The sequence below is a fragment of the Macaca fascicularis genome, chromosome 20, assembly GCF_037993035.2.
Source record: "Macaca fascicularis isolate 582-1 chromosome 20, T2T-MFA8v1.1".
Taxonomy (NCBI): domain Eukaryota; kingdom Metazoa; phylum Chordata; class Mammalia; order Primates; family Cercopithecidae; genus Macaca; species Macaca fascicularis.
The window spans coordinates 11,336,691-11,354,151 of NC_088394.1; the positions used below are offsets into that span (position 1 = coordinate 11,336,691).

Consider the following 17,461-nt stretch of genomic DNA (forward strand, 5'->3'; position numbering starts at 1 on the left):
TAGTATTATTTTGACATGGAGTCCCGCTCTGTCGCCCAGGCTGGAGCCCAGGTAGCGGCATGATCTGGGCTCACTGCAAACTCCGTCCCCCAAGTTCAAGTGATTCTCCTGCCTCAGTCTCTCAAGTAGCTGGGATTACAGGCACCTGCTGCCTCACCTAGTTGATTTTTGTATTTTTAGTACAGATGGGGTTTTGCCATGTTGGCCAGGCTTTTCTCAAACTCCTGACCTCAAGTGATCCACCTGCCTCAGCCTCACAAAGTGCTGGGATTACAGGCATGAGCCACCACACCCGTCTGTTTTTTTTTTTTTTTTTTTTTTTAAACAAATCCAGAGTTTACCCTCTTAGCAACTAAATCAGTGAATAAAGAAGGAAGAAGGGAAGGAAACAAGAATGCAAGGAGGGAGGGAGGGGAGGGAGAGGGAGAAAGGGGAGAGGAAGGGAGGGAGAAAATAAGGCAGGAAGGCAAGAAGGAAAACAAGTTTTTATCTGTCAAAATATTTTTCCCAATACGATGTCACTGTTGTATCCTACAATTTATGAAAATGCAGATCTCAGGGAGACGCAGGCAAGAGCCTGCTGAGGTCTGAGAATGTTCTACATCTTGATCTGAAGGTTGCACAGATATAAACATAGATGAAAATTCATCTTCAAAATCCATCAAGCTGTGAGCTTTACTGACTGTTATGCCTCAACAGAAAATTCAATGAAAATCAGAAAAAGTCAAATACAAGGCACGATTGGTGAAATGTCAACATTTGTGTTGGGTATATGAAAGTCTTTCATTTATTTTATTTTTTTGAGAAAGGGTCTTGCTCTGTCACTCAGGCTGGAGTGGAGTTGTGCAATCACAGCTCGCCACAGCCTTGACCTACCGGGCTCAAATGAGCTTCCCGCCTAAGTCTCACAAGTAGCAGGGACTACAGTCACACACCACCACACCTGGCTAATTGTTTAGTTTTTTTTCAAGAGATGAGGTCTCGCTATGTTGCTCAGACTGGTCTCAAACTCCTGGGCTCAAGCAGCCATCATGCCTCAGCCTCCCAAAGTACTGGGATTACAGGTGTGGTCCACAGCACCTGCTGCGAGTCTTTGATATGATTCTCTCTACTTCTGTGTACTGGAAACTTTCCACAACAGAAAATAAAAGAATGAGAGCATGAACAAAGAATAGGCTCAAAAGTCTATGCATTTATTCCAGAAGGAACCTGTCCTTGCGCACTTGGCCAACCACAAACACACCCAGAACTGAGACACTGGCACTAAACGATGTCACACCCCCATGACTGAAACATCCACTCTCCGCCCTATTGTCACCCAGTGGCCCTCGACCTGTGAGCAGTTCTGCTGGTCACGGTGTCCCTCTCCTGTGACAAGGCCCTTTGAGGACAAGCTGTCCTGACACCCCTTCCCAGACTCAGCAGAACACAATGGCGAGGTTGCATGTGCTCAGTCCCTGAGAAGCCTAGAAATGATGCAGTGATGTCCTGCCATGATGGCCTCCAGCGCTCAGAAGGATATGCCTGAGCAACTGATGACCATGAAGAGTTCAATTTCATTTTCCCAGAGACTCTATACCACCTAGAGAAGCCATTCATCAGCTCCACCAGGAACATCTTCATGGGGTCACTGCTGGAGATGCACCTGCTCTTCCATACAAGGGCATCTGCTTTGTGAATGTGATTGCTACCTTGATACAAGACCATGGGAAGTCAACATCTTTGAGCATTTCTACCCTGTTCACGTAATTAATGAAGAGGATAATTCAAAGAAACAACCAGTGAAGCCCTACTTGAAAGTTCATCATCAAAACCATGGGGGTTTGGGGAAAGAGACAGACAAGACTATGATGTAAAACAAAAAGTACTATCTGCAAGTGACGTGGGGTAATTCATTCAACATTTGTTCAATACCGTCTACCTTTTCCATTTTAGACTAGTGATAAGTGATAATGATTTACAACTGAAGGGTCCCAAACGCACCTTCAAATCAAACTCAAGTTTGGGTGCAGTGGCTCACACCTGGAATCCCAACATTTTGGGAGGCCAAGGTGGCAGAATTGCTTGAACCCAGGAGTTTGAGACTAGCCTGGGCAATATACCAACATACCTTATCTCTACAAAATAATTTTAAAAGTTAGCCAGGCATGGTGGCGCAAGTCTGTAGTCCCAATTACCTGGGAGGCTGAGGCTGGAGGACTGTTTGAGCCCAGGAGTTCAAGGTTGCAGTGAGCTATGATTGCACCATGGCACTCCAGCCCAGATAACAGAGCAAGACCCTATCTCCAAAAAACAAAAAACAAAAAACTCAAACAGTTGTACATTCCAATATATTCTCCATCCACACACGCACACACTAGAGGCAGATTGGGAATAATAGGAGTGCTGAATTGGAAACTAGACCACCAGGGGCCAAATCTTGGTATCACCACTATACCTATAAGACCTATATCTATAAGACCTTGGGCATCCATGTCCTTATGTGGAGGTGATAAAAGTGTCCACACAGTAAGTGTGTGACAAGAATAATATGGAATACTGCATGTACAGCTTTCCAAGAGTCCCTAGCACATACTAAGTGCTCATCAGAGGCCAGCTATTCCAATGATCACACTCTTTTTTTTTTTTTTTTTTTTTTTTTTTGAGATGGAGTCTCGCTCTGTCGCCCAGGCTGGAGGGCAGTGGCCGGATCTCAGCTCACTGCAAGCTCTGCCTCCCGGGTTTACGCCATTCTCCTGCCTCAGCCTCCCGAGTAACTGGGACTACAGGCGCCCGCCACCTCGCCCAGCTAGTTTTTTGTATTTTTAGTAGAGACGGGGTTTCACCATGTTAGCCAGGATGGTCTCAATCTCCTGACCTTGTGATCCGCCCATCTCGGCCTCCCAAAGTGCTGGGATTACAGGCTTGAGCCACCACGCCCGGCCCTATTTTTCAAATTTGAGACCAATACATTGAAATACCATTGTTTCCAAGAAGCCTCATCCCATCCTCCCAATTGAAACAAATCACATCTCTGGCATAAGCAAAGGTTTGTGTCTCCACTAACATACCTCAGACAGACTGGTTCACAGCAGGGTAGGTTGGGTCCCCCAATCAGAGTGTGAGCCACTCTGGGGGAGGGTCCAGGCCCACCTGTCCCCTTCTGTGTCCTCTCTGCATCCTAGCGCCTGCTCCCAGATCTGCCTTGGGACTGGAGGCTGGCATTGCCTCACAGTCTGATCTCCCGCCAGCCCACCCCTAAAGCTTACGCATGCTTCTTTCTTCTTTTTCTTCCTCCTCTTCCTCCTCCTCAGTCTTTCTCTGCCTCCTTCTCCTTCCTTCTCTTCCTCCTTCTCCTTCTCTTCCTCCTCCTCCTCCTTTTTCTTTCTCTTTTTCTCCTTCCTTCCTTCCTTCCTTCCCTCCCTCCTCTTCCCCCCGTCTTCCCCTCCTCCTCCTCTGTGGCACAGGGTCTCTGTTGCTCGGATTAAAGAGCAACGGCGGGATCATGGCTTACTGCAACCTCTGCCTCCCAGGCTCCAGGGATCCTCTCACCTCAGCTTCCTCAGTAGCTGGGACTACAGGTGCATGCCACCACACTCAGTTAACTTTCTTTTTATATTTTTAGAGAGGGTGTCTTGCTATGTTGCCCAGGCCTGTCTCAAACTCCTGACCTAAAGTGATCCTGCTGCCTCGACCTCTTGAAGCACTGAGAATACAGGCATGCGAGCCACCATGACTGGCTTGTACATGACTTTTTAAAACACAGATTTTTTTTTTAAACCTTTATAGCTTTGAGGTAGAGTTGATATATAATAAATTACACATGTTTAATGTTTACAATTAGCTGAGTTTTGACTTATGTATATACCCATGAAACCATCACCATAATCAAGATAATGAATGAATCCATCACTCCCCAAGGTTTCTGTATACCTGTTTATAATCCCTCCCTCCTACCTTAGGCAACCACTGATCACAGATAAACACTTCTGTCACAATGCATTAGTTTGCCTTTCTAGCATCAGAATCTGACTCTCTCTCTCTCTCTCTATATATATATATATTTTTTTTTTTTTTGGAGGGGGGTGGGTCTGGTTTATTTCATTCAGCATAATTACTTTGAGAATTATTCATGTTGTTGTATGTATCAGTGATCTGTTTCATTTCATTGCACAATATTCCACTGCATAGCTACACCACAATTTTCTTTCTTTTTTTTTTTTTTTGAGACGGAGTCTCGCTTTGTCACCTAGACTGGAATGCAGTGGCACAATCTCGGCTCACTGCAAGCTCCGCCTCCCGGGTTCATGCCATTCTCCTGCCTCAGCCTCCTGAGCAGCTGGGACTACAGGCGCCCGCCACCACGCCCGGCTAATTTTTTGTATTTTTAGTAGAGACGGGGTTTCACCGTGTTAGCCAGGATGGTCTCGATCTCCTGACCTCGTGATCTGCCCGACTCGGCCTCCCAAAGTGCTGGGATTACAGGCGTGAGCCACCGTGCCTGGCCGACACCACAATTTTCATCCAGCCACCTGTTGATGGACATGTGGGTTGTTTCCACTTTGGGGCTATTACAAATAAGAGCTGCTATGAGCATTTGTATTTGAGTCTCTGGGGAGATGTGTACTTTCATCTCTTTTGGGTAAATGCCTAGGAGTGGAATAGCTGGATCATAGACTAGGTCAATGTTTCACTTTTTAAGAAATTGTCAAAGTTTTCCCCCAAGTTTCCAGTTTTCATTCCCACCAGCAGTATTCAAGAATGCCAGTTGCTCCACACCTTCGCCAGTACTTAGTGTGGTCAGTCTTTTTAATTTCAGCTGTTCTTGTGAATGTAGTGGTATGTTATGGTTTTCATTTGCATTGTGCTTGTCTCTTTGAAGAGCAGGTCTTCAGAGAAGCATGTGGATTAGCCCAGGTGGTACAGGTGGACAGGTGGATTGGGGTGGGGCCTGAGGGGTGGGCATCAGAGATATTAACCGAAAGAGGCTCCTATCCCTACACTCTCCTCCCGTGGTCCGCAAGCACCAACCACTGAGATGTTGCAGCCAAGAGGGACCTGGTATTTCCAAGGGAGAGGAAAATACCACTCCTCATCTCCCAATACACTTGGGTGATTATCAGCAGGCACTAGAAACCCCTAGATTCCCCCAGACCCCACCATGTTTGGAGTTGGGCATTAATATCACATAGAGGCCTGACGTGGTAGCTCATGACTATAATTGCAGCACTCTGGGAGGATGAGGTGGGAGGATTACTTGAGTCCAGGAGTTTGAGACCAGCCTGGGCAACACAGTGAGACCTTGTCTCTACAAAAAATAGACAAAATTAGCCAGGTATGGTGATGCATGCCTGTAGTCCCAGCTACAAGGGAGGCTGAGGCAGGAGCATCACTTGAGCAGGGGAGATCGAGCCTGCAGTGAACTGAGATCATGCCACTGCACGCCAGCCTGGGTGACAGAGTGAGACACTGTCTAAAAAAAAGAAAAATAATCACACGAAAGGAGGAGAAAGGGATCCTGTCCCTTGAATGTCTCAACTGGAATTAGGCAAAGCCTTCAAAACTTCTAGCACAAGAAACAAGCTCTGAAGAAGCTCAGTTCAGGCAATTCCTTGAAATCTTTCTTCCTGTTAAAAGCTAAGGGGCTGGCCACAGGCTCTCAGGGCCGAGAAATGACAGAGCTACTGACATTCACCCAAACCAATCTGGATTGTCATGCCCCCGGCCAAACCTCTTGCTGTATGAGTGCATGACACACGTCTTATCTTTTGTGTTCTGGAGCTTTGATATCTGAGGCCTTGCTGACCCTACAGGCACTGGCCCTCCCAGGGTTAGCCAGTTCCTAGAGATAAGCAGACAAGTCACCCTGGAGCACACTCTTCAAATGCAAAGCAACCAACCTACAGCCCACAGTCCGACCACTTCCTTTACTGGGCATTCACTGTCCACCAGGCCACCGTACACCTGCTCTAATCACCCCAGGCCAGGTACTATTCAACTAGGGACAGTCCCTATTCCCCAGAGCCCATTGAAATGATCCTAATTAGCCATTCCTAAGCCTCTTACCCTGCCCCACCCTGTCCTTCCCACGGAAACCATAACAAAGGCTCCTGCCCACAATTCTCCCCCTCCCTCCCTCCTTCCTGAGCCACCCCAGTGCTCCCCCTGTGGACCCCTGTGGTGTGGAATGCCCCCTCTTCTTGGGAACTGTCTTTTCAATGGTGATCATCTGTTGATCTGTTGCCCTTAGTCTGGCTTCTTTTACTTAGCCTATTGTAAGAATCATTCATATTGTTGTGTCACTGGTCTGTTTCACTTTACTGTTCAATATTCTACCGTCGAAGTAAACCAGGGACAGAAAGTTAAACACCGCATGCTCTCACTCATATGTGAATCTAAAGTGTTGATCTCATAGAAGTAAATGGTAGAACAGAGGATACTACAGGCCTGGAAGGGGAAGGGAAAGGGCAGGGGATAGAGAGTGAGTTCTTAAAGGATGCAAAGTTACAGCGAGGTGGGAGGAATAAGTTCCAGTGTTTTATGCCACTGTAGGATGACTATGACATAAGCTCCAAATAGCTAGAAGGAGGATAGTGGATGTTCCCAACACAAAGAAATGATGTTTGATATGATGGAAATGCAAGTTACCCTGATCACTATACATGGTGTGCATCAAAACATATGCACAATTATTGTGTCAATTTAAAAAATAAAATAAAGGCTGGGCACAGTGGCTCACGCCTGTAATCCCTGCACTTTGGGATGCCAAGGCAGGAGAATCACTTGAGACCAGGAGTTTGAGACCAGCCTGGGCAACACAGTGAGACACCATCTCTTAAAAAAAAAAAAAAAAAAATTATCTGGGCCTGGTAGCTCATGTCTATAGACCTAGCTACTCAGAAGACTGAGGTGAGAGGATGGCTTGAGTCCATGAGTTTGAGGCTCTAGTGAGCTGTGATGGCAGCACTGCACTGCAGGCTGGGTGACAGAGCGAGACTCTGTCTCTTTTTTTTTTTTTTTGAGACAGTCTCGCTCTGTCGCCCAGGCTGGAGTGCAGTGGCGCCATCTCGGCTCACTACAAGCTCTGCCTCCTGGGTTCATGCCATTCTCCTGCCTCAGCCTCCTGAGCAGCTGGGACTACAGGTGCCTGCCACCACGCCTGGCTAATTTTTTGTATTTTTAGTAGAGACGGGGTTTCACCGGGTTAGCCAGGATGGTCTTGATCTCCTGACCTTGCGATCCGCCCGCCTTGGTCTCCCAAAGTACTGAGATTACAGGTGTGAGCCACTGCGCCCGGCCCCATCTCTTAAAAAAAAAAAAAAGGAAAAGTAAAATATAAAAATATTTAAAAATTTGCTGTATGATTATACCTCAAAATTTCCACTAATACACTGTGTTTTAACACAATGAGGCTGGCTCTTCACATAATATTCATGATATAACCTGTGCTGTCCAACATGAGGCCAAGGGTCACACATGGCTGTTAAGCATTTCAATGTGGCTAGTGCAAATCGAGATGAGCCGTAAGTGAGCCGTAAGCATATAACATGCACCAGATTTTGAAGACTTAGCACAAGAAAATTGTTATAACATATCTCTGTAGTAATTTTTACATTGACAACATGTAAAAATAACACTTTGGTATATTATCAAAGTATTATGTATTACATAAAACATAATAAAATCAATTTCCTGCTGGGCGGGGTGGCTCACGCCTGTTTTACCAGCACTTTGGAAGGCCAAGACAGGTGGATGACCTGAGGTCAGAAGTTCCAGACCAACCCAGTCCACATGATGAAACCCCGTCTCTACTAAAGAAAGAAAAAAATTAGCCGGGTCTGGTGGTGGGTGCCTGTAATCCCAACTACTGGGGAGGCTGAGGCAGGAGAATCGCTTGAACTCGGGAGGAGGAGGTTGCAGTGAGCCAAGGTCGCTCCACTGTACTCCAGACTGGGCAACAAGAGCAAAACTCTGTCTCAAAAAATAAATAAAATAAAATAAAATAAATTTCAGTTTTTTGCTTTTTCAAGCAGCTACTAGGCACTTTAAAGTTACACAAGGGGCTTGCATTGTATTTCTATTGGACAGCGCTAGTCGAGACCCTGCTGAGCGCTTTTCAGTTTATGAAGTCCTTTCCCATCTTTTACGTCATTTGATACCCACAACGGCCCTGTGAGAAAGCTAGTCAGTGGCTACTATCCCCACTGCACATATGAAGTCAACTGAGGCCCAGAGAAGGGCAGTAAACAGCTCAGTGCATCATCAGAGGTGGACATGAGCCTTGAAACCCTAAAGTCATTTTTCCCCGAGTGGCGTTCACAGACCCCCACATCGGAATCTTCCAGAAGGGCTTATTATCTATGCGGATCCTTGAGCCTTACATACTTACTGCATCTAAATCTCACCTCCCCAGGTCCTTGTTTAAATGTCACCTTCAAAGAAAGAGCCTCCCTGTTACTCTATTAAAAATGGACAGCCACCTCTATCACTCCACCCCTCACCTGGCTTCCCCCTTCCTTCCTGGATCTATTTGTCTGTGTGGATTGATCTGTCTCCAGACCCTATGGGGTCACCAGGAAATTGCTTCCTCACTAGAACATACGCTGTCAGAAATCAGGGGCTGTGTTTTGTTCACGCTGTTCTCCCATCGCCTAGAACAGTGTTTGGTGCAGCATTAGGGTTACCAGTTAAACTATAGGACTCCTAGTTAAAATTGAATTTCACATAAACAGCAAAGCACTTTCTCATGTATGTTCTATAACGGACTGTCTGAATGTTTGTGTTCCCCCAAAATTCCTATATCGAAACCTTAATCTGTCCCAATGTGTTGGAGGTGGGGCCTCTGAGAGGTGATTAGGTGAGAAGAGGAGCTCTCGTGAATGGGATGAGTGCCTTTATAAGAGGCCAAAGAGCTACGTTGCTCTCTGCCAGGTGAAGAATAAACAAAGGCTGTCTACGACCCGGAAGAGGGCCCTCACCAGAACCCGCTCATGCTGGCACCGTGACCTTGAACTTTCAGCCTCCAGAACTGTGAGAAATAAATTTCGCTGTTTACAAGCCACCTAGCCTATGGTACTTGGTTATAGTAGCATGAATGCACGGAGGCAAGCCCCAGTTATTGCATGAGACATGCTGATGTTAAAACACAATTTGTAGGTCAGGCACAGTGGCTCATACCTATAATCCTAACACTTTGGGAGGCTGAGGTGGGAGGATTGCTTGAGCCCAGGAGTTCGAGACCAGCCTGGGAAACATGGTGAAAACCCATCTCCACAAAAAATACAAAAAAATTAGTCAGGTGTAGTGGTATGCACCTGTGGTCCCAGCTACTCAGGAGGCTTAGGTGGGAGGATTAGCCTGACCCCAGGAGGTGAAGGCTGCAGTGAACCATGATGCACCACTGCACTCCAGCCTGGGCAGCAGAGCAAGATCCTGTCTCGAAAAATAATAATAATTTGACCGGGCGCAACGGTTCACGCCTGTAATCCCAGCACTTTGGGAGGCCAAGGCAGGCTGATCACCTGAGGTCAGGAGTTCAAAACCAGCCTGGCCAACATGATAAAACCCCACCTCTACTAAAAATACAAAAATTGGCCAGGCGTGTTGGCAGGCACCTGTAATTCCAGCTACCGGGAGGCGGAGACAGGAACATCGCTTGAACCTGGAAGGCAGAGGTTGCAGGGAGCCAAGATCACACCATTGCATTGGGCTGCAAGGCTGGGCAACAAGAGTGAAACTCTGTCTCAAAAAAATACATAAAATAAAATAAAAATAATTTGTCGGTCGGCCATGGTGCCTTTGTGCCTGTAATCCCAGCACTTTGGGGGGTTGCTGAGGTGGGAGGATTGCTTGAGCCCAGGAGTTTGAGACCAGCCTGGGCAATATAGTGAGACCCCATCCCTATAAAAAAAAATGAAAAATTGGTCAGGCATATAGTGCACATCTGTAGTCCCAGCTACTTGGGGGGCTGAGGAAGGACTGCTTGAGCCCAGAAGGTCGAGGTTGCACTGAGCTATGATCACAACACTGTACTACATTCTAGCCTGGGCAAAAGAGTAAGACTCTGGCTCAAAGAAAAAAAAAATTTTGTTGATCTGACATTCAAGTTTAAATGGACATCCTGTATTTGTCTTTGCTAAATCTGGAAACCCTACTTACCGTAGTAGCTCAATAAACATTAATTGAATGAATGAATCACACTGGGATCTGGAAGTCTAGATTTTTAACCAGCTTCCCCCCAGTGACTCTTATGCACACTCAAATTTGGGAACAACCTGCCCTCCAAATTATAGAGTCCTGCCCATCTCAGCTTTTAAGATAGGGGAAAACTGATTACACAGTAAATTGCTCCTGAACAAGGTGGGATTGCAAGTATAACACCCAGTCCCTGCCTTCAAGGATTTTACAATCACTTTGTTTTTTTCCTTTCTCATAAGCTGTAAAACATTCACACATCTTCATACGCAGGAATGACTGTTTTAGTGAGGTTGGGTCCATACCCTATGGACACCAAGAAATTGCTTAAAACAGAATTTTTTCAAAGAATAAAAGTCCTGGCTTCTCTATTAGCTTACGAAAAAATCCAGAAAAAACAGATAGCAGTTTGCTCCCTAAAGACGACAAAAGGATGCCTGTTTCCTACTGGTGGAGTCAAGACAGGAAGCTGGGTTATGGGAGGCAGGGAGGCCCAGCCTCCTCCGGAGCCCACCTAGGAAGGAGGCCGGCCCCTCACCTGGTCCTCCGTGAGCCACAGCAACTCAGCCCACACGCAGGTTAAACATTATCCCATGAGAATGTTCTGTGCCCAGCGAGTGAGTGGCATATAAACACTCAATGGGGGAACACCTCTCTTGGAAGCCCTGGGGATTTTCTTCAGAAACCTCCCCTTTGTGGGGGCAGTGGGTGGGATGTACAACCCTTAGAATGCACCACTTCAGCCCAGCGCAGAAGAAAATGAAGCCTTATATAGATGAAAAATGCTTCTTGGTGCCACTTTGCCCAGTGTTTGCCCTGTCATGGAAAACGGCCCCTACCATCTAGGCGTCCTTACTTGAAGAGCCTATTACTGGGGTGGAGAGGACATTACTGAGAGTTCAGCGGGTGATAAGAAGCTGCCAGTGGGCTGGGCGTGGTGGTGCACACCAGTAGTCCCAGCTACTCAGGAGGCTGAGCAGGAGGATCGCTTAAGCCTGGGATGTCGAGGCTGCAGTGAGCTGTGATCACGCCACTGCACTCTACCCTGGGTGACAGAGTGGGACCCTGTCTCAAAATAAAATAAAATAAAATAAAAAGCAGCAGCTGCCTGTGGTACGCACCGGCCCTGCCTCACCCTGAGCCCATCCAGGGCAGCTCCCAGGATGCTCCTCTCCACCAATAGGTGCTGCTGCTAGAGAAATCTAGAGATGCCACAGGCCAGTGACCTGAGCCCACTTTGTCTCTTTCTTTGTTCACTTTCTCCACTCCCTGGTCACCATGCTCAGGGCTCAGCCAGCCTCTGATGGGGACCTGAAACTTTACAAAAGGCCTGTCTCCTGGGTCTGGGAAAGGAAGAGCTAATACTCATTCATAAGCTCAATCCTTTCTTCATTCATTCATTCATTTATTCATTCACTCATTCAGAGTCATTGATTCATGTGTCAACGTAACAAATGTTCATTGAGCACCAACTTAGTGCAAAGCACTGTTCCAGGCGGTGGATCCAGCAGTAAGCAGAACAGCTGGAAAACCCTGTCCTTGTGGAGTGGACATTCGGGTGGACTTTACACTCTGTTTGCTTTTTATGCAACAAACACTTGTTAAGCGTATATGAGTGCATGCTACAAGTGAGACAAATGGTCACTTCCAGCATCACAGGAACTCAAGTCCCTTCCACCTCCTGTTAAAAACGTTTATTAGATGCCTTTGATGTACAGCACATGGATGGGGGACAGGGCCACAAAAAGAGGCACCATGTTAGTTCTCCTGGAATTCCTGTGTAAGCAGAGGAACAAGGGCACAGCCACACACGACCATTTCTCAAGTGTTTACTCCAGGCCGGGTCCTGCGCCAAGACTCTCACATGAATCATCTCATTATAGGACCAAACCAATCCTATGCAGAAGGTTCTAGCAACATTCCCTGGCTTTTATTTTTATTTTATTTATCTTTTTTTTTTTTTTTTTGAGACGAAGTCTCGCTCTGTCGCCCAGGCTGGAGTGCAGTGGCCGGATCTCAGCTCACTGCAACCTCCACCTCCTGGGTTCAAGTGATTCTCCTGCCTCAGCCTCCTGAGTAGCTGGGACACAGGCGTGTGCCACCACATCTGGCTAATTTTTGTATTTATTTATTTTTTTAGTAGAGACACGGTTTCGCCATGTTGGCCACGCTGGTCTCAAACTCCCGGCCTCAAATGATCCGCCTATCTCGGCCTCCCGAAGTGCTGGGATTACAGGCATGAGCCACCGCACCCTGCCTGCATTCCCTGGTTTTTAGATGAGAGAAGTGAGACAGTTACCACCTTGTCAGTTTTTTTTCAAACCTGCTGACCATTTCCAGGCATGAGGCCCCACGTGGTGCCAGCCTATCTTTGTCTCTCTAGCCCTCGGCCATGTTGCATGGTTCACAAACAGCAGCTTCAGCATGGAGCAGTTTCTGCAGGCCACAGGCTCAGACTGCATTTGAATGGTTGGCTCTGCTTTCCTTATATTTATTTTCTAGCTACCCTCAGGTTACAGCAAGTGCTGATGGTTTTCCATTTATTGAAGTGACCTGAAGTTTCTCTTTTATTTTCATTTTTAATTATATTTAGTTTTAGAGACAAGGTCTCTCTCTGTTTTCCAGGCTGGAGTGCAATGGCAGGATCACGGCTCACTGCAACCTTAAACTCCTGGGCTCAAGTGATCCTCCTGCCTCAGCCTCCTGAGGAACGGGTGCTACAGGTACATGCCACCGTACTTGGCTATTTTTTTATTTTTATTTTGTTTGTAGAAATTGGGTCTCACTATGTTGCCCAGGCTGGAGTGCAGTGGCACTATCGTATCTCACTGCACCCTAGAACTCCTGGCCTCAAGTGATGTTCCCAACCCAGCCTCCTATGTAGCTGGCATTACAAGTGTGTGCCACCATGCCTGGCTAATTTTTTGTAGAGATGGGGTCTTGCTATGTTGCCCAGGCTGGTCTTGAACTCCTAGCCTCAAGCCATCCTCCTGCCTCAGCCTCCCAAAGTTCTGGAATTATAGGCATAAGCCAATGTACCCAGCTGTGTCTCTTTTAAATAACATTTTTTTTTAAATTTTCTTTTTCTTTTTAACACAGGGTCTCTTACCCAGGCTGGAGTGAAGTGGCACCATTTTTCCTCACTGCAGCCTCGACCTTCTAGGCCTCAAATGATCCTCCCACCTCAGCCTCCTGAGTAGCCAGGACTACAGACATACACCACCATATTCAGCTAGTTTTAGTGTTTTTTTGTAGAGACTGGGTCTCGCCTTGTTGCCCAGGCTGCTCTCGAACTCTGGGGCTCAAGTGATCCTCCCACACCGGCCTCCTAAAGTGCTGGGATTACAAGTATGAGCCACTGCACTCGGTCTATTTTTTGAAATTTTTAGGTGACTCAATTTAAATAGAAATACACAGTCAGTAATGGTCCAGGTGGCACATGAATACGGTAAAATTGAGAATATGGCACTCCTGCACTTGGTACATAGATAACACAGGTGAAAGAGAATTGAAGCAGAGCTAGGAGGAGGACATTGAGGGGCAGAGACCACTGCAGAGCCTGTTCCCACCCCATATCCTTCCCAGGTTGAGACTGGAACTGACAGCTGCCTGTTTCTCCACCACCCCCACCCCGTTCCACTTTCTTCCTCCCCCTGTTGTCCCCTCCTCCTCCCCCCACCATTTCTTTTTTTATTTTTATTTTTGAGACTAAGTCTTGCTCTGTTGCCCACGCTGGAGTTCAGTGGCACAAACTCAGCTTACTGCACCCTCTGCTTCCCGGGTTCAAGCAATTCTCCTGCTTCTGACTCCCTGGTAGCTAGGATTACAGGTGTGTGCCACAAGGCCTGGATAATTTTTGTATTTTTAGTGGAGACAGGGTTTCACCATGTTGGCCAAGCAGGTCTTGAACTCCTGACCTCAGGTGATCTGCCCACCTTGGCCTCCCAAAGTGCTGGGATTACAGGTGTGAGCCACTGCGACTGGTCCCCCTCCCATTTCTTTACAGGGCCTGTCTGCAGGTCTTCCAGAATTGGCTTCCCTAGAACCTATCAATGACTCACACCCAACGTAAATCTGTCCATGTGGGTGTGCCCTCTGCCAAAAAACATGCCCCTTAACATCTTGTCCAGACTCTGTCACTCAAGGCCAGGGTCATCTTCATTAGAAGGGAAGAAATCTGGCCAGGTAGGTGGCTCACACCTGTAATCCCAGCACTTTGGGATGCCAAGGCAGGCGGATCACCTGAGGTCAGGAGTTTGAGACCAGCCTGGCCAACATGGTGATATCCAGTCTCTACTAAAAATACAAAAATTAGCCAGGCGTGGTGGTGTGAGCCTGTAATCCCAGCTACTCATGAGGCTGAGGCACGAGAATTGCTTGAACCTGGGAGGCAGAGGTTACAGTGAGCCGAGATTGTGGCATTGCATTCCAGCCTGGGTGACAGAGTAAGATTCCAACTAAAAAAAAAAAAAAAAAAAAGCCACACCCACTCTGTCTGGGGGGCAGCCCCTGCTTGTGCACTAGAAACACTGGGGCACCATGAGAGCCTCCAGAAGTTTGAGGAATGGGACTCCCAACGCCGGAGAGGCAGATGGCTGCATGGGCTGGCCAGGGGCAGGGGCTGGAGACAAAGCAGGTTGAAGCTTCATGCTGAGGAGGAAGCCCAGGGGACCTTCATCCCGAGCTGGAGGGACAGTTTAGCGACATGGTCTTTCTACAGGGCAATCCAATGCAACAAGATCAAATAGGGGAGCTGCCCCTCCACCTGGGATGTACCTCCCCAGGTATCCACATGCCTTATTCTCCCACCTCCTTCAGGCTATGGCTAAAAAGCCAAGAAGCCCTTCCCTGACATCCCAGTTTAAATCGCAGCCCTAAACCAGCCAGCACCCCCAATCGCCTGCTCCCCGGCTTCATTTTCTCTCTAGCCCTTATCCCTGACATACTGTATGTTTTACTCATTAATTTTGTCGTTAATTCCCCTAACCAAAAAGCAAGCTTTTCCTCTGGGAAGGGGTTTTGATCTGTTTTGCTCACTTCTGAATTCCCAGTACCTACATGGGATCAATGTCAGTAACACAGTAAATAATAATGATGATGATGATGATGATATGCAACACTTAGCATACTGCTATTGTGTACCAGGCACTTTTCCAAGGACTTTGCATATATTAATCAATTAGTAGGTGCTCAGTGAACACTGTCTCTCTGGATGGATAAATACACACCATGGGGTGTGTGTTTAAGACAAGAGTACACAATCGGGTGCGGTGGCTCACACCTGTAATCCCAGTACTTTGGGAGGCCGAGGCGGGAGGATCACCTGAGATCAGGGATTCGAGACTAGCATGACCAACATGGCGAAACCCCATCTCTACTAAAAATACAAAAAGAAAAAAAATAGCCAGGTGTGGTGGTGGGCGCCTGTAATCCAAGCTACTTGAGAGACTGAGGCAGGAGAATCACTTGAACCCGGGAGGCAGAGGTTGCAGTGAGCCAAGATGGCACGAATGCACTCCAGCCTGGGCAATAGAGCAAGACTCCAAAAAATGAAAAAGACAAGAGGAGAAGCATTGGCACCAGACTGTCTGAATCCCAGCTCCAGCATATCCAAGCTGGGTGTCCTTGGGCCAATGTCCTACCCTCTCTGAGCCTTTCCACTACAGCAGGGGTCATAATCATTCCTAGTCCATGGGCTGGAGGCGAGGTTTAGTGAGACAATCCAGCAACGTGATTAGCACAGGGCCTGGGAGAAGGAACTCTTGAAAACCTTAGCAGGTATGGACCCCTTCACTGCCTTGGCACACAGAGCTGGCAGACGCAGACACTTCTCTGTTCACAGAGCAAAGGTGGCACGCAGCTCTTCCCACAGCGCATGCTTTTCTCCCACACAATCTGAAAAATGCCAAAGGAAAGTCCTGCTCCTCTCCCCACCTGCCCTCCCACCCTCTCCAGGACAGGTAGAACGATCCCCTATATACACAGGCAGAGACGCACACACACTGTACCCTCTCCAGGCCAGGTAGAACAATCCCTTGTATACACAGGCAGAGACACACACACCCCCCCACCCTCCCCAGGTCAGGTAGAACTATCCCTTGTATATACAGGCAGAGACGCACACACACCCCCACCCTCTCCAGGTCAGGTAGAACTATCCCTTGTATATACAAGCAGAGACGCACACACACCCCCACCCTCTCCAGGTCAGGTAGAATGATCTGTTATATACACAGGCAGAGACACACACATGCACAGACAGAGCTGGCATCTCTCTGCCCATCCCCCAAGCTCTGAGGGGCTCCCCCACTGCAGGCCCCCTCCGCCGGGATGTTAACCTTCCTGTTCCCACGAAGCTGGAGGAATCTGGGGAAAAGAGGCTTCTGGGGCACAGCCTGGCATATCCTAGTGGCTGGGTGAGGCTGCTGGGGATTGGCTCAGGGGGTCACCCCATGGGAGGAGTCCTGGCATCCTGTGTCTGGCAGCCAGCCCTGCCTTCCCCGCCCAGCCCTGCCTGGGAACTGGAACTCTGGTGGGAAGAGGGCGGTGGAGTAGAGGACTCACCTCACTCCCTTTCCCGCCCAAACTCTGTGCTCTGCATATAGCAGGCTGCCTGCCAGTGGAGATGAGGCGAGCCTGGGGAGCAGGAGTCCTAAGCCTCCCACGTGCTATACACCTGGGGACAGGTTACTTCACCTTCCTGAGCCTCTCTATAGTTGCACAGATGTAGGTTCAATTCCACCTCCTGCTGTGTGACCTTGCATGGATCACAACCTCTCTGTGCCTCATGCAATCTGCACTCAACAACAATTGAGCCCTTTCTAGCTGCCAGACACTGTGTAGGGCACTTGTTCTTTTGTCTATAAAAACTGGCTTAATAATAACTTGCCTGGCCAGGTGTGGTGGCCCATGCCTGTAATCCCAACACGTTGGGAGGCCAAGGCGGGCAGATCACTTGAGGTTAGGAGTTTGAGACCAGCCTGGTCAACATGGCAAAACCCCGTCTCTACTAAAAATACAAAAATTAGCCAGGTGTGGTGGCGGGTGCCTGTAATCTCACCTACTTGGGAGGCTGAGGCAGGAGAGTCGCATGAACCTGGGAGGCAGAAGTTGCAGTGAGCCGAGACTGACCTATTTTACTCCAGCCTGGGGAGTAAGAGTGAAACTCTGTCTCAAAAAAATAAAAACAAAAACACTTGCCCACAAGGTTACTGGGGGGACTAAGTAAAACTGTGTGTGTGTGCACGTGTGTGTGTGTGTGTGGTGGCTGCTCTATTATTTTTTTGAG

At 47.9% G+C, this 17,461-nt stretch overlaps 1 protein-coding gene across 1 annotated transcript in view; it reads right to left on the bottom strand.

Moving 5' to 3' along the window:
* Positions 1–17,461, bottom strand: part of TEKT5 (tektin 5) — a 69,643-nt gene that overhangs the window by 9,238 nt on the left and 42,944 nt on the right. The window lies entirely within an intron of this gene.